This window comes from Elephas maximus, chromosome 1, assembly GCF_024166365.1.
Source record: "Elephas maximus indicus isolate mEleMax1 chromosome 1, mEleMax1 primary haplotype, whole genome shotgun sequence".
NCBI classification, from domain to species: domain Eukaryota; kingdom Metazoa; phylum Chordata; class Mammalia; order Proboscidea; family Elephantidae; genus Elephas; species Elephas maximus.
In genome coordinates this window covers 74,300,893-74,326,484 of record NC_064819.1, presented here as the reverse complement: position 1 = coordinate 74,326,484, position 25,592 = coordinate 74,300,893, and positions in this window count along the sequence as shown.

Genomic DNA, 25,592 nt, shown 5'->3' with positions numbered 1-25,592 from the left:
TATTTCATTCCTTGTAAATCCTTACCAGCCTCCCTTGCTGCCCCTGACCCTTCTGGCTGAGGAGTGATAACTACAGGAAGTCCCAGCAACTAGGAGAGTCTCCTCATTAAAAAAATGGTCTCTGAATTTTTTTTTAAAAATGCATGTGTATCATATGTAACACTGCGGAAAACCTGCTTTCCCCGCAAAACAAGAAGGTAAACTCTCAGACTAGCCAGAGGTAGGACCCGGAATCTTCTGATCTTTAGTAAGATGCCTTATCCATTTCTCCAGGGCTTTGAAAGGAGGTGTCTTTAGCAGCATTGTTACTTAAATTTCTTGAGTTTTGCACTTTTCTATCATCTATTTCAGGCTGTGACTTATGTCCACTTGGCCTCCCTCCCACTGTTTGCTCCCAGGCTTCCTAGCTGAGTTGTTGAGTGCCTTAGAGTGGTTCCAATTCAAAGCAACCCTGTAGGACAGAGTAGAACTGCCCCATAGGGGTTCCTCCACTGTAATCTCTAAGGGAGCAAATTCCCAGGTCTTTTCTCCAGGAGTTGCTGGTGGGTTTGAGCCTAACAAATGACCTTTCCTTTCGATTAACAGTGCAGTGCTTAATTGTAAGAAAAAAAAAAAAAAAAAAATCCGTGGCCTACCTTTGAGCCTCATTAATTCAATTTACTTCTGACCTCAGGTCCTTAGCCTCATGGTGAGGGCCCTGGAAACAGCAGATAATGAAGGAAGATTTTAGGTTCAGCTGTCCTAGGAAGGAAAACAAACAAAAACAAAAGTAAACCAAAAACCAGCTATCAGGGACTAATGTGAACAAATGGAAAACCTGAAAGGCTCACAAACTGAATGAGCTATTAATTCTTTCTCCAGTATGGGTTGTGTTTCTTCCTGTACTCTCAGGGCCCAGGCACACACCTCAATTGTAGCATTTATCACCCTGTGGTGTTAACAACTGCTTATTCAGTTGTCTTCCCCACTAGATTGTAAATTCCTTGAGGGCAGCACCCTCAGTGTCTACCAAAACTAATTTTACATTAAAAATCTATACGTATGAGTGGTAGATTATGTAAGAAAAATATATGAGGAATCAGGAAGGATGTAATTTGTGATCTAGGTGGTTATCACTGATCAGAGATCCCACACTATGCCAACTCACACATATAAAGGGAATAGCATTGAACTTCTATATACAGTAAACCAAAGAACCAACCCCATTGCCCTCAAGCTGATTCCAATTTACAGTGACCCTGCAGGACAGGGTAGAACTGACTTAAACACTTTTCAAGTCTATATGAAAGCAGACTGCCACTTCTTTCTCTCATTGAATGGTTGGTGAGTTTGAACTGCTGACATCTGAGTTTTTCGCCATCAGGATTCCTTCTATATATAGTAGCTGTATCCTAATTTCATGACTATAGCTTTGAAGTGTGGCTGTTTAAACTCCCAGGGGGCTGGATGGAGATGGGGCTGGGCAGGTGTCCAGTAAGTCTAGATATAGTGACAGTGGGACAGTAGGGGTGGGCTAGAGTTAGTGGCTGACAGCCCTCCCAGGGAAAGAGAATACTTGGTCTACAAGTATGAAAGAAAAAGCTTAGTGAGCCAAGTGCACAATAGACTTACATTTCTCATATTATTTATGTGGTTGGATTTGAGTTTTTCACATTGCCAGTAATCGGAAGGATTTAGAACATAAGGCTTATAAAACATATTTATGAAAAATCTAGCCCAAAGACCTCTCCCCAGTAACAGGAAACTTTTAGCAAGAGCTCTACAACAATTAAAACGACACTCAACTGGGTTAAACAAAGTGGATTTATATCACACATAAGAATAAATCCAGAGGGTAGGAAGGCTACATGGCTGGTTAATTCAGCAGCTCCATGATGCCATCAGGACTCAGGTTCTTTGGCTCTTTGCACTCTGCCATCTTCAACATCTGAGTCTCATATTCCAGCTGGTCTCTGTGCAATACTTTAAACTTTCACAATTTCAGACATGGTCTAGAAGGAAAACAAACCTCTGTGTTTTGTAATTTAAGGACAACCTCTTCTGTAAGCTTCCCAGTCTCATTTACTACACTTATATCACATACTCTTATCTAAACTTACTGCCACGAAGATGGGAACCTCTATGATCAAAAACAAGAACAACAAAAACCTGAAACCCCTTGCCATGGAGCGGATTCCCACTCATAGCAACCTTAAAGGACAGAGTGGAACCGCCCCACAGGATTTCCAAGGAGTGCCTGGTAGATTTGAACTGGCAACCTTTTGGTAGTAGCTGAGGTCTTAACCACTACACCACTAGGGTTTCTATGATTAACAAGCTTGATCATAATTCCGACTCTGGATCCGAGAATGGTATCCACCACCTCCAAGCACAGGGCAGTACAGATGTGGCTATGGGAAGAAAGTCATTTTTCTGTTTTCAAGGGGGCATGGTGGGTGGTGGTAGTGGCTGACTGTGGTGTAGACAAGCAGTAGTGGCTGCTATGCCCTGCTCCATCTCTATATTGGAAATTAAATGTTTGATTTTGTTTTGTTTTGTTTTGTTTCTGAAAGTATTTTGAGACTTCCATTAATTAAACCATGTGAGGCCATAAATAGATTTCCAGATCTAACCATCTGATCATTTGATCTAAAGATTTTGTTCAATACTAATGATAGGGAAAAAATAGCATCAATTCTATGTGCTGGCATATTGTCATGCATCAGGACTGTATAAGCTTGCCTATTAGTAATACAAGCAAGGAGCGGAGTGGCGCAGCGGAAGCGTGCTGGGCCCATAACCCAGAGGTCAATGGATCGAAACCATCCTCTACTATTTTACTGGAGCCCTGGTGACACAGTGCCTTAAAACCTTGGCTGCTAACCAAAAGGTTGCCACTTACAATTTACCATCTTCTCCTTGGAAACCCTAGGGGGCAATTCTACTCTGTCCTTTAGGGTCACTATGAGTCAGAATGGACTTGACGGCAGCCAGTTATTAGTAATATGGTAGCATACTTCTCAGATCTTTAGGACCACTTGGTAAAATGACATTGTGGATTCTCAAAAAGAAGTGCTGAGTACTAACGTGTGCATGATGGTGTGGAGATTTGAAGCTAAACTGAAATATTTGCCTCAATCTGCTCTGTAGAAAAGGGCAGCAGTCTTAAATTCCTAACTCTGAAAATTAGTCATTTGTGCATTCAAATTTGTCTAAAAAAGATCTAACTTTCAGTGGTTTCCAGGCTTATTTTTGAGGATTCCTTAATAACCACAATTTGTTCATCCCCAATATAACCATTATTTTCTGCCTTAGCTTTTATTCGATGTTCCTATCATTGTTCACATAAAACTAAGTTGACATGAAGAGAAAAGAGTAGATGTTGGGACAGAACCAGGTTAACCCTGCCTTTTGTTAGCTATGTGAATTTGGACAAACGTCTTTTCAGTCACTCCACTGAGAACTTTTCTGCAAAATGGGGATCATATTTCAGGGCCAGGAGGATTAAAAGATAATTCAGGTAAAGCAAGTGGCAGGTATTTAGACTGTCAATAAAAGGTAATATTCACTGATGACAATGTTCAACCTCTTCCCAACCTTCTAAAGGTTAACGTTGATAACTCAAAAACATTTATTAATCATCCATTTACAAACACAATGTGATACCCTACAGATTCAAATTTCTTTGAGATACCCTCAAGGAATTAACATCTGGTAAAGGAGGTAAATATAAACTAATAGATCACATTAACAGAGAAATGTTAGTTCAGAAATAAGAAAATGTGCTAGTCTACAGAAGCATGGCAAGTCACTCTGGAGAGGAAGTCAGAGGAAGCTTTGAGCTAAACCTTGGGAACTCACTCTCACCTCCCGCCTCCTCCCCCCACCCAAAAACCTTGCTGTTGAGTGTACTGGGAGTCATGGAAACCCCATGTGTTACAGGGTAGAACTGCTCCATAGGACTTTCTTTGCTGTTATCTTTACAGAAGCAAATCACCAGGGCTTTTCTTCTGTGGCACTGCTGGGTGAGTTGAGCTTGACCTTGCAGAACAGAGAATAAAGGGCCAGGGATTCAGGATGTGGAGATGAATACATCAATTATATGAGATTACGTTACTATCAATGTTGTCCCTTGAAAAACATACTTCAATCCCTCCTATTTTTTCCCTAACGTATATCTATATAAAGCTATACATGTTTTTCATTTGGCTTGTGTACCATTCTCCTGGCCTATTAGTTGCACCATATGTACAATGGACAACTCTGTCAACCTCATAACCGTGAAATATGTATCACATTTTCCCAAAAAAAGGCTTTTTCTACCTGACTCTTTTACACTGATTGCCTTTTTCTAAAAATTATTATCATTTTTTCCCTGGGAGAGTCTCCATTTCTCCCCCCACACACACACCCATACCCCCACACCAGCAAGCACCCCGTGTTGGGTCCTCTTGGGCCTGCACAGGCCACTTTCCTGGGGGCCTGGACCTGCTGGCCTTCCCCTCCCCCACCCCGGAAGCCCTGGGACTTTTTACAAACCTTCCTCTTCCCCCATCCCCTCAGAAAGGAGCCTGAGAGGGTTCAGCTCTTGCCCCCCAGATAAAGGCCAGGAGATCCAGAGCCTTGTTCTCCTGGCCCAAGAGGAGATCTGGTCTGCCCCCCACTCCTGAAGGTCCACCCTGTGGGTGGCCACTAGGGTAAGGGTATGGCTGTCAGAGCTCGGATATACTCTCGCTGGCTGGTCCACTCTGGCTCCCATGTGCCCACCATGTAGGAGCTGGAGCGCATGGGTGATCCTGACATCCGGACCTGCACCCACCAGCCCATCCCGCTGGGTGTCACTTCCTCTTTGGGGGAATGAGGACAGGACACCTGATCCACCCTGTCTTAGAATTCCAGGCAGGACTGGCTAAAGAGGCTGCAGTGACCCCTGGGCCTCTGCTGATTGTTTCTTTTCTTTTTAATCCCTGTGAAAATTTACACAACAGAACATATAAGGATTCAACATTTCTACATATATAATTCAGGGATGTTGATGATTTTCTTCAAGTTGTGTAAGTATTTTTACTATCCTTTTCTAAAATATCCCACCACCATTAATATGAACTCAATGTCCCCTAAGGAAAAGCTAGCTCCTTCCCCTTCTCTCCCATCCTTGGAACTAATAGTCTTTGGTTTCTATTTATTTGATACGAAAAAGCTTTTAAACAAAAAATTTAACACATACTAAATACATTCCTTGGTGATGTCAAGTGAAGAAAAAATTTTCATATGCTCTGAAGCCTCAGCATTCCCCTGATCATCTATATCTTTAAATTACATCCTTCCCACCAACCCCCCCCTCCCCAACTTGGTCTTCTACTCTCACTGTAAGCAGCTTACCTTTTCTGTTGGTTTTTTCTTTTAACTCTTTCTCCTCCACTTTCTAGCAGTATTCACTTTCAACTTTTATCTTTTGATTACACCCTGTTCTCTATAGCTCTTTTCACTCAAAGGCTCTTCCTAGCCTTCTGCTGAAATTAGAACTTCATGATCTCTTCTTGTTTTCCCATTGGCAGGGGCATTTAATGACATCATAAGTATGTGAACCCAACACCACAACAGGAACATGGAATCTACCCTGCTGCCTCTGTCATTTAAAAAACCTGCCATCCCCCATAGTCTCCACCCACCAAGGCCTTTTTTTCCCTGGGAACATGTGTGCCTCAAAAGCTATGGTTGTGCCCTTAGCTGTAACTTGTAATGGAGGAGTACTGCATTACTGTGTCAAATTGAAAGACACCTGAGAAAGAATATGGGATAATCAGGGAAATAACAGAAGATGTGAATGGAAACTGGTTGTGTGTTGAGGGCATGATGAAACATACTACACCTTCAACACACTTCTCTCAATGGTACTGATATATGTAATTTTTTTGACCCTAATTCCTACTTAGCTCAGTGGGCAGCACATCCATCTCATAATCTGAAAGTCCTGAGCCTGAGAGAGAGTAGTCTATTTTCTCCCTCTACAAGGTTTTTTTTTTTTTTTCCCTCACATATGTTTGTCAGTTTGTCATACTTTGGGGGATTGCCTGTTGCTTTGATGCTGGAAGCTATGCCACTGGTATCCAGATACCAGCAGGGTCACCCATGGAGGACAGATTTCAGTTGAGCTTCTGGACTAAGACAGACTAGGAAGAAGGACACAGCAGCCTACTTCTGAAAAGAATTAGCCAGTGAATACCTTATGAATAGCAGCAGAACATTGATATAGTGCCAGAAGATAAGCCCCCCAGTCACAAGGCACTCAAAAGACAACTGGGGAAGAGATGCCTCCTCAAAGTAGCGTTGACCTTAATGACATGGATGGACTAAAGCTTTCAGGACCTTCACTTGCTGATGTGGCACGAATCAAAATGAGAAGAAACAGGTGCAAACAGCCATTATATTCGCAACGTGGAATGTACGAAGTATGAATCTAGGAAAATTACAAATTCTCAAAAATGAAATGGAATGCATAAACATAGATATCCTAGGCATTAGTGAGCTGAAATGGACTGGTACTGGCCATTTTGAATTCGACAATCATATAGTGTACTATGCTGGGAATGACAACTTGAAGATGAATGGTGTTCCATTCATCGTCAAAAAGAACATTTCAAGATCTACCCTGAAGAACAACACTGTCAGTAACAGGATAATATCCATACGCCTACAAGGAAGACCAGTCAAAACAACTATTATTCAAATTTAGGCACCAACCACTAAGGGTAAAGATGAAGAAATTGAATATTTTTATCAGCTTCTGAAGTCTGAAATTGATTGAATATGCGATCAGGATGCATTGATAAATTACTGGCCATTAGAATGGGAAAGTTGGAAACAAAGAAGAAGGATCCGTGGTTGGAAAACATGGCCTTGGTGATAGAAACAATGCCAGAAATGGAATGATAGAATTTCTCTAGACCAACAACTTCTTCATTGGAAATAACTTTTTCACCAACTTAAACAGCAACTATACAAATGGACCTCACCAGATGGAATACACAGGAATCAAATCGACTACTTCGGTGGAAACAGAGGATGGAAAAGCTCAATATCATCAGTCAGAACAAGGCCAGGGGCCGACTGTGGAACAGAACATCAATTGTTCATATGCAAGTTCAAGCTGAAACTGAAGAAAATCAGCAAATCCACGAAAGCCAAAATACGACCTTAAGCATAACGCTCCTGAATTTACAGATCATCTCAAGAACAGATTTGACGCGTTGAACACTAATGACCTAAGACCAGATAAGTTGTGGAAGGACATCATACATGAAGAAAGCAAGAGGTCATTGAAAAGACAGGAAAGAAAGAAAAGACCAAGATGGATGTCAGAGGAGACTCTGAAACATGCTCTCGTTCATTGAGCAGCTAAAGCAAAAGGAAGAAATGAAGAAGTAAAAGAACTGAACAGAAGATTTCAAAGGGTGACTGGAGAAGACAAAGTAAGTATTGTAATGACATGTGCAAAGAGCTGGAGATAGAAAATGAAAAGGGAAAAACACTCTTGGCCTTTCTCAAACTGAAAGAAGTGAAGAAAAAATTCAATCCTCAATACGCAATAGTGAAGGATTCTATGGGGAAAATACTAAAAGACACAGAAACCATCAAAAGAAGATGGAAGGAATACGAAGAGTCGTTATACTCAAAGGAATTAGTTGACGTTCAACCATTTCAAGAAGTAGCATATTATCAGGAACCAATTGCACTGAAGGAAGAAGTCCAAGTTACGCCGAAAGCTTTGGTGAAATACAAGGGTCCAGGAATTGACGGAATATCAATTGAGATGTTTCAAGAAATGGATGCAGTGCTGGAAGTGCTCACTTGCCTGTGCCAAGAAATATGGAAGACAGTTTGCTGGCCAACCGACTGGAAGAGATCCATATTTATGCCTATTCCCAAGAAAGGTGATCCAACCGAATGCGGAAATTATTGAACAATATCATTAATATCATATGCAAACAAAATTTTGCTGACGATCATTCAAAAGTGGCTACAGCAGTATATGACAGGGAATGGCAAGAAATTCAGGCTGGATCCAGAAGAGGACATGGAACGAGGGATATCATTGTTGATGGCAGATGGATCCTGGGTGAGAGCAGAGATTACCAGAAGGATGTTTACCTGTGCTTTATTGACTATGCAGGAGAATTCGGCTGTGTGGACCAAAACGAATTATGAATAATATGGTGAAGACTGGGAATTGCAGAACACTTAATTGTGCTCCTAAGGAACTTGTACATAAATCAAGAGGCAGTTGTTTGGACAGAACAAGGAGATACTGAGTGGGTTAAAGTCAGGAAAGGTGTACATCTGGGTTGTATCCTTTCAGTGTACCTATTCATTCTGTATGCTGAGCAAATAATCCGAGAAGCTGGACTACAGGAAGAAGAATGGGGCATCAGATTTGGAGGAAGACTGATTAACAACCTGTGTTATGCAGATGACACAACTTAGCCTGCTGAAAGTGAAGAAGACTTGAAGCCCTTACTAATGAAGATCAAAGACCACAGCCTTCAGTATGGATTATACCTCAACACAAAGAAAACAAAAATCCTCACAACTGGACCAATGAGCAACAGTATAATAAATGGAGAAAAGATTGAAGTTGTCAAGGATTTCATTTTATTTGGATCCGTAATCAACACCCATGGAAGCAGCAGTCAAGAAATCAAAAGACGTGTTGCATCTGGCAAACCTGCTGCAAAGGACCTCTTTAAAGTGTTGAAAAGCAAAGATGTCACCTTGAAGACTAAGGTGCATGTGACCCAGGCCATGGTATTTTCAATTGCATCATATGCATGTGAAAGCTGGACAATGAATAAGGAAGACTGAAGAAGAATCAACACCTTTGAATGGTGATATTGGCAAGGAATATCGACTGCTAAAATAACAAACAAATTTGTCTTGGAAGAAGTACAACCGGAACGCTCCTTGGAAGCAAGGATGGCAAGACTGTGTCTCATGTACTTTGGACATATTATCAGGAGGGATTAGTCCCTGGAGAAGGACATCATGCTTCGTAAAGCACAGGGTCAGCGGAAAAGAGGAAAACCCTGAAAGAGGTAGACTGACACAGTGGCTGCAACAAAGGGCTCAAGCATAACTTCGATTGTAAGGATTGTGCAGGACCTGGCCATGTTTCTTTCTGTTGTGCATAAGGTTGCTGCTGTGAGTCGGAATCAACTCACCGGCACTTAACAACAACTGCAAGTTTTCTATGTTTCTTGTACTTCATTCCTGGCACTTCTGTGGATGATAATCACAATTTCCTTTGGAGATAAAATATTCAGACCATTCTTTGGATAGCTATACTTAGTTACAGTTGGGATGGAGTCCCTTCTTTTCCAAAATATCAAAAAATAAAGTGTCAGGACCACAACATTCCCAGGCTAACAGTCTATAGGCTCACCTTTGATCAGAGCTCCCAGCTCTGCAGAGGATATTTCCTGAGAGGCTCAGATGAAGCTCCACCCTCAGTCCCATTCTGGCTCCACCAAGGCCCTGACGGTGGAGCTCCCAGACACCTGCACAATTCTGCAAAAGCATAAAACTTTAATTCCCGAAATAACCAGTTTTCCAAAATATCCAACAGCGCCGAAGTCACCCGAAATTGTACCTGGCTTGCTTAAAATTTTCCAGCTTTGCTCCTCTGTTCTCCCTCGGTCTGTAACAGTGACTTCTAATTGATTATCTCAGAGCTTTATGCTTGAATGCAGATGAAGAAAACATTGTCTTTTTTTTTTTTTCTTTAACCTTTCTGTTTTTAATTTTATGAGCAACATTGGATGTCTTTGAAATACAGTAAACTTCATCTTTTTTTTTTTCTGTCCCATATGACAGGACTTGGCAATGTCTTGACCCACAATCCAACTTAATTCATGAAGAAAAACCAGGGAAGAGCAAAGGGAAGGGAACCCCAAGCAGGCTGTGATGCACAAAGAGGAAGAAGGGCCTCCCCTTCGCTTTCTTTCCAGAACTCTTTTATCCTTGCAGTAGCCTTGACTTGGTCCCTACTTCTCTGCACCCAGGGGAGCAGCCTGATTAAATATCACTTAGCATTTCAATAAATTGTCCTAGCACACTTTTTAATGCAGAGCCTCAGCATCCACTAATAATACATTTTGCTTGAAAGAGCAAAGGAGCAAAGAAATTTGGGCTTAGTCCATCTTTTTCTTATATGACTGATGATTGCATTTTTTTCCTCAAGAGACCAAGCCAGTGTGGTTTTTTCTAATTAATGAATTACCACACTTATCTTTACTGTTTATTCTTTCTGCTTCCTTCAGAATTTCTTTTTTCTTACTTCATTTGTTGAATACACAGCTCAGTTAATCATTTGTATTTCAAAAGTATTTAAGACTAGAATCTAAAATCTAAGAAATACTATGAATAATGCTATAAAATTTGTCAGCACATCATTTTCATTATTTTCAAAGTAGCCTGATAACTTACTTCAATGATTTTTTAACATATGCATTCAGAATTAATATTTTGATATACAATTGTTTTTAAGTTTTTTCTTAATATAATTTTCTATTTTCATTTTTTTATATTTTATAAATTAACATGTATGTATATAATTTCATAAAAAGAAATAGAATTTACCACCCTTCATTTTTTTCATTATTAAATTAATTTTGAAAATCTAATTTTTTTTTATTAACTTTTATTGAGCTTCAAGTGAACATTTACAAATCAAGGCAGACTGTCACATATAAGTTTATATACACCTTACTCCATTCTCCCACTTGCTCTCCCCCTAATGAGTCAGCCCTTCCAGTCTCTCCTTTCGTGACAATTTTGCCAGCTTCCAACTCTCTCTATCCTCCCATCCCCCCTCCAGACAGGAGATGCCAACACAGTCTCAGGTGTCCACCTGATATCATTAGCTCACTCTTCATCAGCATCTCTCTCCTACCCACTGTTCAGTCCCTTTCAGGTCTGCTCAGTTGTCTTCGGGAATGGTTCCTGTCCTGGGCCAACAGAAGGTTTGGGGACCATGACCGCCGGGATTCCTCTAGTCTCAGTCGGACCACTAAGTCTGGTCTTTTTATGAGAATTTGGGGTCTGCATCCCACTGATCTCCTGCTCCCTCAGGGGTTCTCTGTTGTGCTCCCTGCCAGGGCAGTCATCTGTTGTAGCCGGTCACCATCTAGTTCTTCTGGTCTCAGGATGATATAAGTCTCTAGTTCATGTGGCCCTTTCTGTCTCCTGGGCTCTTAGTTATTGTGTGACCTTGGTGTTCTTCATTCTCCTTTGATCCAGGTGGGTTGAGACCAATTGATGCATCTTAGATGGCCGCTTGTTAGCATTTAAGACCCCAGACGCCACATTTCAAAGTGGGATGCAGAATGTATTGAAAATCTAATTTTGTAGTATTGAATAAAAATACATGCTAATTATTGATTGTAAAGATTACTATGATACTTAACAAAGCAATGAAAATAATATTGAGATTCAAAATACTGAATATAACTTGACTGGTTTATTAATGTCCTATTCAAATTATATTTTCTAATATTTTTAAATGGAATAGTGGTAAGTGTGAGAGATGCCACACTGTACAATTATTTCAAGTGTAATCCATATTCTCAGCCATCATTTTACTGTTGGAGGACAAAATATGCTTGTCAATTTGCCATGTTGCGTGAGGAAAATGAATTTGTCCTGGAATTGATTAGCTATCCTACCTGAGTGTAATTAATTGAAACAAATTAGATTCCTTTAGCTCACTCTTTTTCCTCCCTTAGCCCTAGGATTAAATTGAGAAAATAGCATAATACAATTTGGCTTTTCCTTATTAAACATATCATTATTGAATTCATATCTGTCTCTCCCTTCCCCCCTTTTTTTCCTTTCTTCCAGAACTTTTCTTTCCCCAGATACGCTGATATAGCTGTAGACACTGGAGATACATTGAGAGAACAAGAACAGACAAGGCTCAGGAAGCATACATTCTAGGGAGGAGATAGACAACAAAGCAGTATTTAGTGAAGCTCTTCAATACAGACACATTTTATGTAGATGATGGAGCCACAGGGGTATTGATTTAGTCAGAGTGGTCAGAAAAAGGCTCTCTGAAGAAGCGACATTTGTGTTGAAACCTGAGTGACTGACAGGGAAGCCACAGTGCCAACCCTGGAGCAAGTCTGGGCAAGTTCCGAATGAAGACTATCAGCTGGAGCAAGGGTCTCTGCAATTAGCCAACCAGTCTATAAAAAAAAAGTCCTCAAAGAAGCCCAGTGACCACCTCTATGGTACTAGCTGAGCCAACTGTAAGCATTTTCTCAACCCAATGCTCTACACTGCATCACTGGCCTAAGGAGTGCTAGTTTTGCTGAAGAACCAGCCCTTTCCCAGGGCTCCTTCATGTCCAGAGCATCATCAAGAAGCTTCTTGATGGTTCAGAACCTGAGGACTTGGGTCTCAGGTGCTTAGCTCAAGTGGAAGGAGAGGAAAGCTGTGAGCTAGGGAGGAAATAGGAGAAGCAGAAGCCTCTTTCCCTTCTCTTCACTGTCTTCACCCTCACCAGGACCTGAGAACTGATTGGGACAAAATTGCTTTTCACGATTCTTGGTTGGAGTTTTTTGCTTTTCCATATTTTGCATATTTCTGCCTGTGAAACTAGAGGAAAAAAGTCACCTCAGCTTCTGGCACTGACACTGGAAAATCATATCTATGTTTTTCTTTTTTTTAATTTTTGATGCCATTCTAAGGGTATAAATCTGGGCTGTCATTACAGTGACCTGTAATGTAGTGATGTGGGTCACTGATGTTGGGACCTGAGACAGACCATTACACTTCCCTGTTGACCACCTATTCCAATTACTCCCTTTCTCCCACTCTTCCCTTATGAATTTTCTCTAAAGATTTCACTGGGTGGCAGAATCTTCCTTTCACGGACTCTCTGGCTCTTCATGCCCCTTCCCCAGGTCCATCAAACTGGAAGACCCCCAGCCTCACAAATTCTCTTAATTTTCTAGACATCCTAGGGGGAAGCCATACCCTTCTTGTTTGTCAGGGTATGTGTGATGTTGAGTCAATTTTGACGCATAGCAACCCCATGTGACAGAATAGTCTCTTATTCATATCACTATTAAAAAAACAAACAAACCAGTGCCATCGAGTCAATTCCGACTCATAGAGACCCTACGGACAGAGTAGAACTGCCCCATAGAGTTTCCAAGGAGTATATCAGTATACACAGCACTAATACAGTGTCTTGTCCATAATGATTATTCTCAAGGGTGTGACTGTTACTGGACCACCACAACACAACCTGATTTGTAGCATTTGTCAATTCTGTGGTATAAATGCTCCTACCATGGCTGATTTCAAACTACCAAAGGTTTAACAAAAGGCTTCCAAAATTCCTGAACATTTAACAATCAGCTTCCATAAACTGGTGTGAGCTGGCTCCAGCACAGACTTATTCTTGGAATTTTTTAAGAAATAAATAAAGAATTAAAGCAGGAGTGTAGGTTTGTAAGGATGTAGGTGAAAGATGAGAGATAAATTCAGTGTCCTATTCAGACAGACAGTAACAGATGCTATGAGCTCCAGACTATGAGAAGACTTCAATGTTCTTCTCAAATTAGTTAGACAGGAATCTTAGACCTTCAAATCATGGTCCTGGTCCTACAGAATTATATCCACATCTTTCAAAAATTTGACAAATCCATTTATTTCAAGACATTCTATATTTAGGGTTTGAAAATTTTTGGGAAAAGGGGAATATTTCCAGCTCCCCTGGCTTTATTACAATAGAGGCACAGGTTGTGGTCTTTTCCAAGTGAGATGTGAGGAATCATGAATATTATGTTGATTTTTTGCATGCTTTCTCTAGTTTTGGAAGCTCAGCACAAAGTTGACTAAATAAAATCTGCTGTTACACATATTTTCTGTACAAAAGAGATGAAAATGTACACTTATCTCATTAATTAACATTGAGAGTCCTGTTTAGTGTAAGGGACATTATAAATAACTTGTTTGAGCTAAGAGCGGAGTCACAGATAGCCACGAGACTTAGCTACTTAGGAATTTATGCAAAGGAGACATATATTCCATTCCTTGCTTCCATGAAGCATTTATCAAATACGCCCAACACTGACTTTCAGCTTGAGCTAGTGGATTAGAAGATTTAAGTGCTGAATGCATTTGATGTACGATAGCCACAGATTAGTGTCCGCTTTTTACTTATAGCTTTCTTTTCTTCAATACATGTAATAGCCGATATCTTCGTCACATTTAAGTCGGTTACTTCCTAAGTGGAGCTGTACCTAATCAATCACCCTGTCTAAGTTTACCAGCCCTCAGCTGTCCCTAGCTCCCTTCACTGCTTCATATTTCTCTATAGCAGACAGCATCATCCAACATATCCTATTTTACTGATGTATTTCTCCTTACTTTTTCTACTAGAAAAATAAGCTCCATTATGAAAATGAAAACAAAGAAACAAAAAACAAACCTGTTGCTTGTGGCCAAGATGTTTCTGACTCATAGTGACCTTATTGGACAGAGTAGAATTGCCCCACAGGGTTTCCAAGGAGTGCTGATGGTTTCAAACTGCTGACCTTCTGATTGGCAGCCGAACGCTTAAACTCTGCACCACCAGGAGTATTATTTTTCAATTGCTTATTAGATAATCCTAAGAACCTAAGTTTTTGCCTGGCACTGGGTAAGCAGTCAATTAATACATCTTAAATTAAAGAATGTCTAATTTGATGCATTAATAATGCATAGGAGAAATGGATGTGATTCAGATGAGAGTTTTTTTTTTTTTAAAGAAATCAGGGAAAGTTTTTAGAATAAATGGTATTTTTGCTAGACTTAGAGATAAGAAACTGAGCTGTGACATGAATATTTCGGAGATGGAGAATAAGAGGGTGGAGAGAAGGCAACTTGGTGGACAAAGACATGAAGATAAATAAATGAGGGCCCAGAAATGAATAAGCAGGTAGATTTCTGTTCTGGTTAAACACGCAACAGAACTAGTTTGACATGCAGATGGTGAGCCAATGGCTCTTACCTTCTTTAACAATTCCTGTCTTGAACCCTTTATATAAAATTTTATACACGATAGATTTAGCAACTAAATATCTAAGTCCTTTGATTTCTTTGGGTATACAACATCCATTAGCACTTTCTCTTCCAGCCATATTGAATTACGTGCACTAACCAAACTCTATCACGCTGATCCTTACCATAATATATCACTTGCCATGTTGCTTCCTCCACCCTCTTATTTTGTAAATCAAGAATATCGATTAAATTCAGCTACCATTTTTTTATTCTGGGATCACCTCTACAATGCTGCCCCAATTTCTAAGACAGGCTGGAACAATTTTATAGTTATACCCACTAGTCTTTGTTCAATGCAATGGTTTCAACTGATACCTTTTACTTTTTTTTTATTTTTTACCAAGAGAACCTGGTACAGTGTTATTTTTAGAGATGATGGGTGATTCAAGAAAAATATCATGGACTTTGAACTTTGTTGTAACTGAGTTTTCATCCCTGAGCTGGCTCTAATAACCTATCTGACTTCGGGTAATCTTGGTTTTATACTTTCCCATGTCTAAACAGATGTATGGTAATCATGCAGGTTGTGTTTCTAAAATGTCTGCCACATAACATATTCTTAATAAATGACAGTAGTTAATATTTACACTACTAATAAAAAAATAACAGTCACAGCTAATGAATACATTCCACTTTTCTCTCTGTGTGACACCCCAACTTTAGCAGTGAATTGCTCAGTGGAGGGGATTCAGGAGCCTTAGGTTACTTTTAAAAATGCCATTAGAATCTTAGTTACATTTTAAATCAGAATACTATGTTCCATGTCAAACCAGATGGAATTACTTTTTTCCTATAATATTAAAACAGGCAATAACATGTTGTAACCCTGCCCCAATTCATAGACTTTCTCAAGAGAAATCTACCTTTCAATACACTTTTAAAGTTAACCATTCCAGAAGTAAACTCTTCAGACAAAGATTAGACTGAATTCTAAAACATAAAATAATACTCATGAAGAGTGTGCTTCTTAGTTCAAGCAGATACATGAGATTAAATGGGTGGCTCCTGTCCAGAGGCAGAATGAGTAGGGAGAAAGGGACAGGAGGTGGTTGGATGGACACAGGAAACCTGGGGTGGAAAGGGGGAGTGTGCTTTCACATTACAGGGATTGCAACTACTCTCACATAAGAATATGTGTATAAATATTTGTATGAGAAATTGAGCTGTAAACTTTCACCTAAAGCATGATTTTTTAAAAAAAAAAAGCTTACAAGACACTATATAAGATACAGCTATCACTCTCATTCGGAACAAAAAAGGAAGGAAAGAGCCAAATACTCGGGGAAGAAAGTTTTCTCTAGAACTAATAGTCTTCATGAACCATGGCCTCATCTATCCTGAGACAAGAAGAACTAGATGGTGCCTGGCTACCACAATCAACAGTTCTGATCAAGGCTGCAACAGATGGATCTTGATAGAATGGGACAAAAATGTGGAACAGAAGTCAAATTCTTAAAAAGTTCAGATTTACTGGACTGGTTGAGACTAAAGTATTTCCAAGACTATGGCCCTGAGATATCTTTAAACCTTAAATGAAAATTAACTGTGAGGTCACCTTTCAGTTAAATAACAGATTGGCTCATAAAATAAAGAATATCACTCAAGAGTAATGAGTTCCTTTTTAAAAAAAAAAAAAAGAAATTACATTTATGAGACCAAAAGCTCAAAAATTATTCAAAGGCAAAGGTGATAGGGTAAGGTGGCAGTGAAACTGAAATGAAAATGGTACAACCAGAACAGAATGAATGAGAAGAAAGACACATTGTGGAAAATGTAACCAATATCACTGAATAATTTGTGCAGAAATTGGTAAATAGGAATCTAACTTGTGGTGTAAATTTCTGCTTTAAAAACAATGAAATATTATTTTGAAAAAAACTCTTAAAACTAATGCCTACAGAAGGACTGAATTTTGCCTTTTCCTGTGTACGGGCTAGAGGTGTCTCCAATAACACATTCACATGGAATTCATACACTAACAATAGAAATAGATAAGGTCTATGTAGGAAGAAGTCCAAGGGAAAGCAGTCTCATCCTTGATGAGCCATAAAATTAAGTTCCAAAAGCTAAGCTTGTGTTGTTGGTAAACAACATTCGGCTTCTTGAAAGGCATCTTTGCTCTTTTCTGTAATACCAGTGCTGTTATGGTTCTGCTGAGAACAGTGATGAGGAGCAGCTCTGATCTGCGTGTGAGAGTTTTTCTATGAAACCAGGTTCCAAGTAAGCTAAAGAGGCAGGAGAAGGTTAAGACCAGGCTCAACCAGATCTCCACTATGACAAACTGAGTCCCATCTTAGAAACTGATCAGCTTCATGAATTTACACAGAACATGGGCCAGTTTGTGTGTGGAGAAAAGAATGTAGAGACAGTGACTGAGAAACTTCTTTTGGGCTGTTACACAGTCCCCATTAGACACTCTTCCTGTTAGTGTGAAAGGCAACAGGAAGGTCCTGTGTCAAGTCTATGCCATGGGAAGCTTCTTACATTCTCTTCTCCAGCCACATGCCTGCTAGTCAGCATACCTTGTTCCAGAGAAGCTGAAACCCTTTCACCACTTTGTTATTCATACCTGTATCTTCTCCCAGTTTTTCACACAGAATCTCCTAAAATTCTCTTTTCATACCTTTTTTCTTATCTACATTTCTTCACTCTGAATTGATTCTTACCCATAAAGTGCTTTTTCATCAAAATAATAGAACTTATTAACAAATTAGCATATAAAGCTTTTAATACATGCTTTTTTTTTCTTTTAAAATACTTATATAGCATCATAATACATACCATTATGCATATTCTTTTCTGAATACATCTTGGACATTTTCCAATAATCTATATAGATCTGCCTCACTCAGATGAATAAAAAACCCTTCGTCGTGGAGTTGATTCCAACTCATAGCCACCTTACAGGGTAGAACTGCCCATAGGGTTTCCAAGGACTAGCTGGAGGATTTGAAGTGCCATCCTTTCAGTTAGAGGTTGAGTTCTTAACCAATGCACAACGAGGGCTCTACTCAGGTGAATAGCTACAGAAAATTGCATTATCTGCATATACTATAAGCAGTCAGTGGGGATATGGCTTTTGCTCACCAACTTAGCATACTTAGAGTTTCTGAATGGTATAGGTCATTTTTGATGACTCCCACTGTCTGGGATTTTGATGTACTGGGTGAATTTCTGGAGGTTATCTTTTATTACACTTGTTTTGTGTCTTTAGTGTACCCATGATCTGTTTATTTGGCAATATTTGCCATTTCTGTTTAGAATCCTTGGTATTTTGGCATTATTTTGTGCTTGTGGTCAAGCTGTAATCTTTGCAGTTCTTTAAGATTTTCTGCTGGGCTTGATCTAGGTTTATAATGCTGCCTGGACTTTTGCATTTGTTTGGATGAGAATACTTTCTGGTGAAAGTCTCTTAGTAGCTCCTTGGCCATTTTTTTCAGTTCAAATGAACTTTGGCCTTCCACACATGCCATCATTGTTATAAAATAAGTGACTTGTAAAAAGAGTCACATATTATATGGACTACTATTCACCCTACTTTTCTGGTGGAGGGGGAAATTATTTATTTATTTGTTTATTTTTGTTGCGAATATACACAGCAGAACATACACCAATTCAACAATTTCTACAGGTACAATTCTGTGACATTGATTACATTCTTCAAGATATACAACAATTCTCACCCTCCTTTTCTGAATTGTTCCTTCTCCATTAACATAAACCCACTACCCCCTACGTTTCCTTTCTAATCTTTCAAGTTGCTATTGTCAGTTTGATCCCACAGACATAGTTCTTAAAACAGAACAATGCTCAAGGTAGACATTCTTTACTTGTTAAGCTAAATTGTTGTTCGGTTTTAAGAAGACTTCAGGGGATATTTTTGATTTAAGGTTTCAACATTACCTCAGGGTAATAGTTTCGGGGGTGCATCTAGCCTCCCTAGCTCCAGAAATTCTGGATTCTATCAGAATTTGAAATTCTTTTCTGCAATTTCTTCTTTTTTTAACACAATTCTTCTACGGAATCTTTGATCAAAACTTTCAGTAACCGTAGGCAGGCACCATCCAGTCCTTGTTTCATGGCAAAAGAGGCAGTTGCTCATGGGGCAATCAGCCACACATTCCATTTCCTCCTCCTATTCCTGACTTACATTCTTCTTCTCTTCCTCCAGATAAAAGAAGACCAATTGTTGTAACAGGGATGGCCATTTACAAACGTTTAAGACTTCAGAAACTACACAAAAACTTAGAGAAAGAACAGAAGCGCTAAACACATAATTACGCCAAATAACTGGGATTCCCATAAAACATGATCCTAAACTTCTAAACCAATAAACCAGATCCCATGAGGTTTGATTGTGCATAAGCTTATAACAAATGTAATCAAAGAAATCTTTGCATATCAATACATAGAATGCTTTATTGTTCTCAAAGATGAAGAGTAGAACATTCCGTTAGAGAAAGTACCATACTTATTTAAGCAGTTCCCTAATAATGAGCATTTAGATTGTTTCCCTGTTTTCCTATTCCCAGTGCTAGGGGTTGATCTGTGTTTCCCAAAGTGATATGATCAAGTCCTAGCCCCATAACCAAATGTTCACTTATTTGGAAATAGAGCCTCTGCAATGTAATTACTTAACATGAAGTCATGTTAGAGTTGGATGGGCCCTAATCCAATATGATTTGTGTCCTTATAAAAGGAAGAAAAGGAATACAGACACAGAGAGATACAGGGGGAAAACAGTTATGTGAAGACAGAGACAGACATTATGTTGCCACAAGCCAAGGAATCTCTGGGACTACCAGAAGCTTCCAGAAAGTATCTCCTTAGTGCAAGGAACTTCCTCTATAGCCCTCAGAGAGAACTCGGCCTTACCAAAAAAAAAAAACAAAAAAAAAAAACCTTAGTTTTGTACTTCTAGATTCCAAAACTACGAGATAATAAATTTCTGCTGTTTTAAGCTGCCCAGGAGAATAACTAGTTCAACACAGCCTTACTAACCTGAAGCCTTTTTTCCCAACATGAAAGGTGAAAATCGTGGTTTTTATTTTTATGAATGTTGAGATACTAGAGATATAATTCAAGCACACAGTTTTGAAGACTAGTCATGTGGAGGTAAAACACAAAATAAATTATATTTTCCTCATTTTCTGCTTTAAGTAAATGTTTTCACAAATGCTTTTCTTCACTCTGAATTGAATTCTCACATAGGAATTATGAGAATGAGCACCTCCAGCACTGCATCCGTTTGTTCAAACATTTCAACTGATATTCCACCAATTCCTTGAGCCTTGTTTTTCGCCAATGCCTTCAGAGCAGCCTGAACTTCTTCCTTCAGTACCATTGGTTCCTGATCATATGCCACCTCTTGAAATGGTTGAACATCGACTAATTCTTTTTGGTATAATGACTCTGTGTATTCCTTCTATCTTCTTTTGATGCTTCCTGCATTGTTTAATATTTTCCCCATGGAATCCTTCACTATTGCTACTCGAGGTTTGAATTTTTTCTTCAGTTCTTTCAACTTGAGAAACACCGAACATGTTCTTCCCTTTTGGTTTCAACAAACTGATGCAGCACTGGAGGTGCTCACTCGTCTACGCCAAGAAATATGGAAGACAGCTTCCTGGCCAACTGACTGGAAGAGATCCATATTTATGCCTATTCCCAAGAAAGGTGATCCAACCAAATGTGGAAATTATACAACAATATCATTAATATCACAGGCAAGCAAAATTTTGCTAGAGATCATTCAAAAGTGGCTATAGCAGTATATCGACAGGGAACTGCCAGAAATTCAGACTGGTTTCAGAAGAGGGCATGGAACCAGGGATATCATTGCTGATGTCAGATTGATCCTTTCTGAAAGCAGAGAATACCAGAAGGATGTTTACCTGTGTTTTATTGACTGTGCAAAGGCATTCGACTGTGTGGATCATAACAAATTATGGATAATGTTGCAAAGAATGGGAATTCCAGAACACTTAGTTGTGCTCATGAGGAACCTTTACATAGGTCAAGAGGCAGTTGTTTGGACAGAACAAGGGGATAGTGGTTCGTTTAAAGTCAGGAAAGGTGTGCATCAGGGTTGTATTCTTTCACTACACCTATTCGATCTGTATGCTAAGCAAATAATATGAGAAGCTGGACTATGAAGCAGAACGGGGCATCAGGATTGGAAGAAGATTGATTAACAACGTGTGTTATGCAGATGACACAACCTACCTGCTGAAAGTGAAAAAGACTTGAAGCACTTAATGATGAAGATCAAAGACCACAGCCTTCAATATGGATTGCACCTCAACATAAAGAAAATAAAAATCCTCACAACTGGACCAACAAGCAACATCATGATAAATGGAGAAAAGATTGAAGTTGTCAAGAATTTCATTTTACTTGGATCCACAGCCAACAGCCATGGAAGCAGCAGTCAAGAAATCAAAAGACACATTCCATTGGGTAAATCTGCCAAAAGGGACCTCTTTAAAGTGTTGAAGAGCAAAGATGTCACCTTGAAGACTAAGGTGTGCCTGACCCAGGCCATGGTATTTTCAGTTGCATCATATGCATGTGAGAACTGGACAATGAATAAGGAAGACCGAAGAAGAATTGATGCCTTTGAATTGTGGTGTTGGTGACGAATATTGAATATATCACGGACTGCCAAAAGAATGAACAAATCTGTCTTAGAAGTACAGACAGAATGCTCCTTAGAGGCAAGGATAGCGAGACTGCGTCTTACACACTTTGGATATGTTGTAAGGAGGGATCAGTCCCTGGAGAAGGACATCATCCTTGGCAGAATACAGGGTCAGCGGAAAAGAGGAAGACCCTCAATGAGACGGATTGACACAGTGGCTGCAACAATGAGTTCAAGCATAACAACGGCTGTGAGGATGGCTCAGGACCAGGCAGTGTTTCCTTCTGTTGTGCATGGGGTCGCCATGAGTCACAACCAACTCAGCGGCACCTAACAACAACAGTATATATACCATAAGTATTATAGAATAATTATATAACCCATTGTCAGTCAAGTCGATTCCAACCCATAGCAACAGTATAAGACAGAGTTCAACCGTCTGGTAAGGTTTACAAGGAGTGGCTGATGGACTTGAACTGCTAATCTTTTGGTTAGCAGCCTGAACTCTTAACTACTCCACCACAAGAGCTCCAAGTATTATGTAATAAGAGTATTCATATGTAATAACATTAAAAAACACTTGTTAGACCTTGAATGGCACTAGATACGACAGATAAAGAGAAAAATAAAATATGGTCCATTCTTTCAGCCTTGCAGGAAAGGACCTAAAGAAAAAAAAGAAGTCACATGTCTCAAAGTATTCAGGTTCAATGGGTGCTACATACACAGAAAAAAATTCACATGTACTTTAGAGTGACTGTTTTCAGATAGGAAATCAGGATGTATTTCATAGAGAATGTAGCATTTGCACTGGGCCTTGAAGTATATATAGGATTTTTGGTGAAGTTTGAGTGCTGGAATGGGGGTAGGGTGTGGAGGGCACAAGAAGGGAGACTGATGGAGTTACATTAACAAAGACATGGAAGTAGAAAATAAAGAGACATGAAAGGAGATCAGTTTGTAGGTCATTTAGGCTTAATTGAAGAGAAAATGAAAAGTAGACAGGATATGCAACAAGACAAGATAAAAAAAAAACAGAGGCATACAGATTGGAAAGGAAGAAACTAGCTGTCTTTATTGATGGACAAAGGAAAATTGGTGGTGCAATGGTTAATCACTCAGTCGCTAGCAATAATGTGGACAGTTCGAACCCATCAGCCACTCTGTGGGAGAAAATAATTGGCAATCTGCTCCTGTAAAAATTACACACTTTGGAAACCCTGTGGGGCATTTCTACTCTGTCATATAGGGTCGCTATGAGTTGGAATCAATTCGACAGCACACAACAGTAGCAACATTGATGGATGACATGATTGTCTATACATTATATTCCAATATCTGTAGAAGTTACTAGAGCTAATAGGAGAGTTGAAAAATCGTAGATACGTGGTCAATGCACATAAATTATTAGATGTATTTCTATACGCTACTGATGAAGAAATGGAAATTCGAATTTAAAAACCACACCATTTACAATAGCTTGAAAAACAAAATAAGCATAAGATTAACAAAATAATTGCAAGATTGTATGATGAAAACCATAAAACATTAATGAGAGAAATTAAGTGAAACCCTTTGAGAGATATATGCTGTTCATGAATTGAGGGATTCAATATTGTTACTATGTCAATTCTTCCCAAATTGCTATATATACTTAATTTGTCCTAATGAAAATAGGAGAAGGCTTTGATATAGAAATTGGCTCAGAAATTTACATGGAAAAGCAAAAGATGTGCAATAGCTGAACCAATTTTTTAAATAAAAAGCAAAGTTGGAGGACTCACAATACCTGATTTTAAGACTTATAAAGTTAGAGTAATCAAGACAGTGTGGTATTGGTGAAAGGACTGAGATATAAATCAATGGAACAGAACAGCTCAGATGGAAGCCCATATATACTTAGTCAGTTGATTTGTTTTTCCAAGGATACAAAGGTAAACTGCTGGAGAAAGACTAGTGTTTTTAACAAATCATTTTGAAACAATTGGCCATCATATGCAAAAATTTAAAAAGATTAAGATGAATTTGGTAACAGACAATATATAAAACCTAAAAATATAAAATATCTAGAAATAGTAGAGGAAAATCTTCATCATGTTGGATTATGACAAGATTTCTTTCATAAGACACTAATAGAAAAAAATTGATAAATTAGACTTCACCAAAATTAAAAATGTCTGCTCTTTAAGACAATGAAAATTCAAGGTAAATGCCTGGAGAAAATATTTACAAACTAAATCGATGATAAAACACTTGGATCCAGAATATATAAAAGCTCTCCTAACTACAACAATAAGAAACAGGCAACAGGATCTGAGAGGTACAAAAGCCTTGAGCAGGCATTTTAAAAAGAAGAAAGATGGATTGCAAATAAGCAAATGAAAAGATAGGTAGCTTCGTAAGTCATTAGCAAAATGCAAATTAAAACCACAATGATATACCACCACAGACATGTTAGTATGAAAAATAAACAAAACAAAACAAATACACCAAAAATACACTTGACAATTCTAAGTATTGGTGAAAAAAAAAAAATTGGTGAGGATGCAGAAAAATAGAAATTCTCATACAATGCTAGTATGAATGAAAATGGTGTAACCACTCCTAAAAAAGATTTGGCAGTTTCTTATCAGGTAAATATAATTTATCATATGACATAGCAATTCCACCCCTCATACTTATCCAACAGAAATGAAAATATACTACCCAATAAATATATATATGTGTATATCTACTAAAGAGAGACCTGTATGATGATATATATGGCACATGTAGCCATGGTTGCCAATACCTGGAAATAATACAAATACCTATCAACTGGTGAATGGATAACTAAATTGTGGCATATCTATACAATGAGAATCCACTCAGCAATAAAAAGAAATGAACTACTGGTATGTGCAACAACATGAATTATCTCAAAATGATTATGCAAAGAAAAAGAGGCTACAAAGTACCTGACCCTAATTGTATGATATTATGCAAACTTAACTGAAGGCACAGAAATCAGATTACTGGTTGCCAGGAGCTGGAAATGGATGGAGGAGACTGACCTCAAAGGAGCAGAAGAGAAATTTGGGACAAAATGGAAATACTCTGGTACTTGACTTCTTAGTTGTTACATAACTGTTACCATTTGTCAAAATTCATAAAACTGGACACTTAAAAAGGATAAAATTTTCTCTATGTAAATTATACCTTATAAGGTTGACTACAAAAATCAGATGGGGCGGATGCTTTGACCATAGTTTAATGGCTCCATTTCTAACTCTTTAAACTGTCATGTCTACACTACGTATTTAGAAAACAAGGATACACTTCAATCGATGTAACTACATGCAACATACATAGCATCGTGGCTAAGAGCACACTAACTGTCATAGGTTTTCATTAAAAATAAATATATCACTCTGTTTCACATCACAGTGTGATTTCGCAAGCTTGTGTTTCTGGTTGGAAGACTAACTTATCTTATTCTCTTTTTGAACAAATAAACTTTTACTCATTGTTTCAAATTTAGACAGGTAGCACATACTTGGCTAAACTTTTTCTGACATGTAAGTCAGGCTCAGATGCCTCTCTTCTCTCTGCTCCAGGAAGAACCTGGGTCTGCAAACATTTTTACCTTATTATACTTTCCTTCAAGAAGCCCTGGGCGCCCAGTGGTTAAGCACTCAGCTGCTAACCTAAAGGTTGGTGATTCAAACCCAGCAGCCGCTTCTCTGGAGAAAGATGTGGCAGTTTGTTTCTGTAAAGATTTCAGCCTGGGAAACAGTATGGGGCTGTTTTATGTGTTGGAATCAACTCACAGGCAACAAGTATACTTTACTTCAAGAGTAAATTTACTTATCCAACTGCAGTA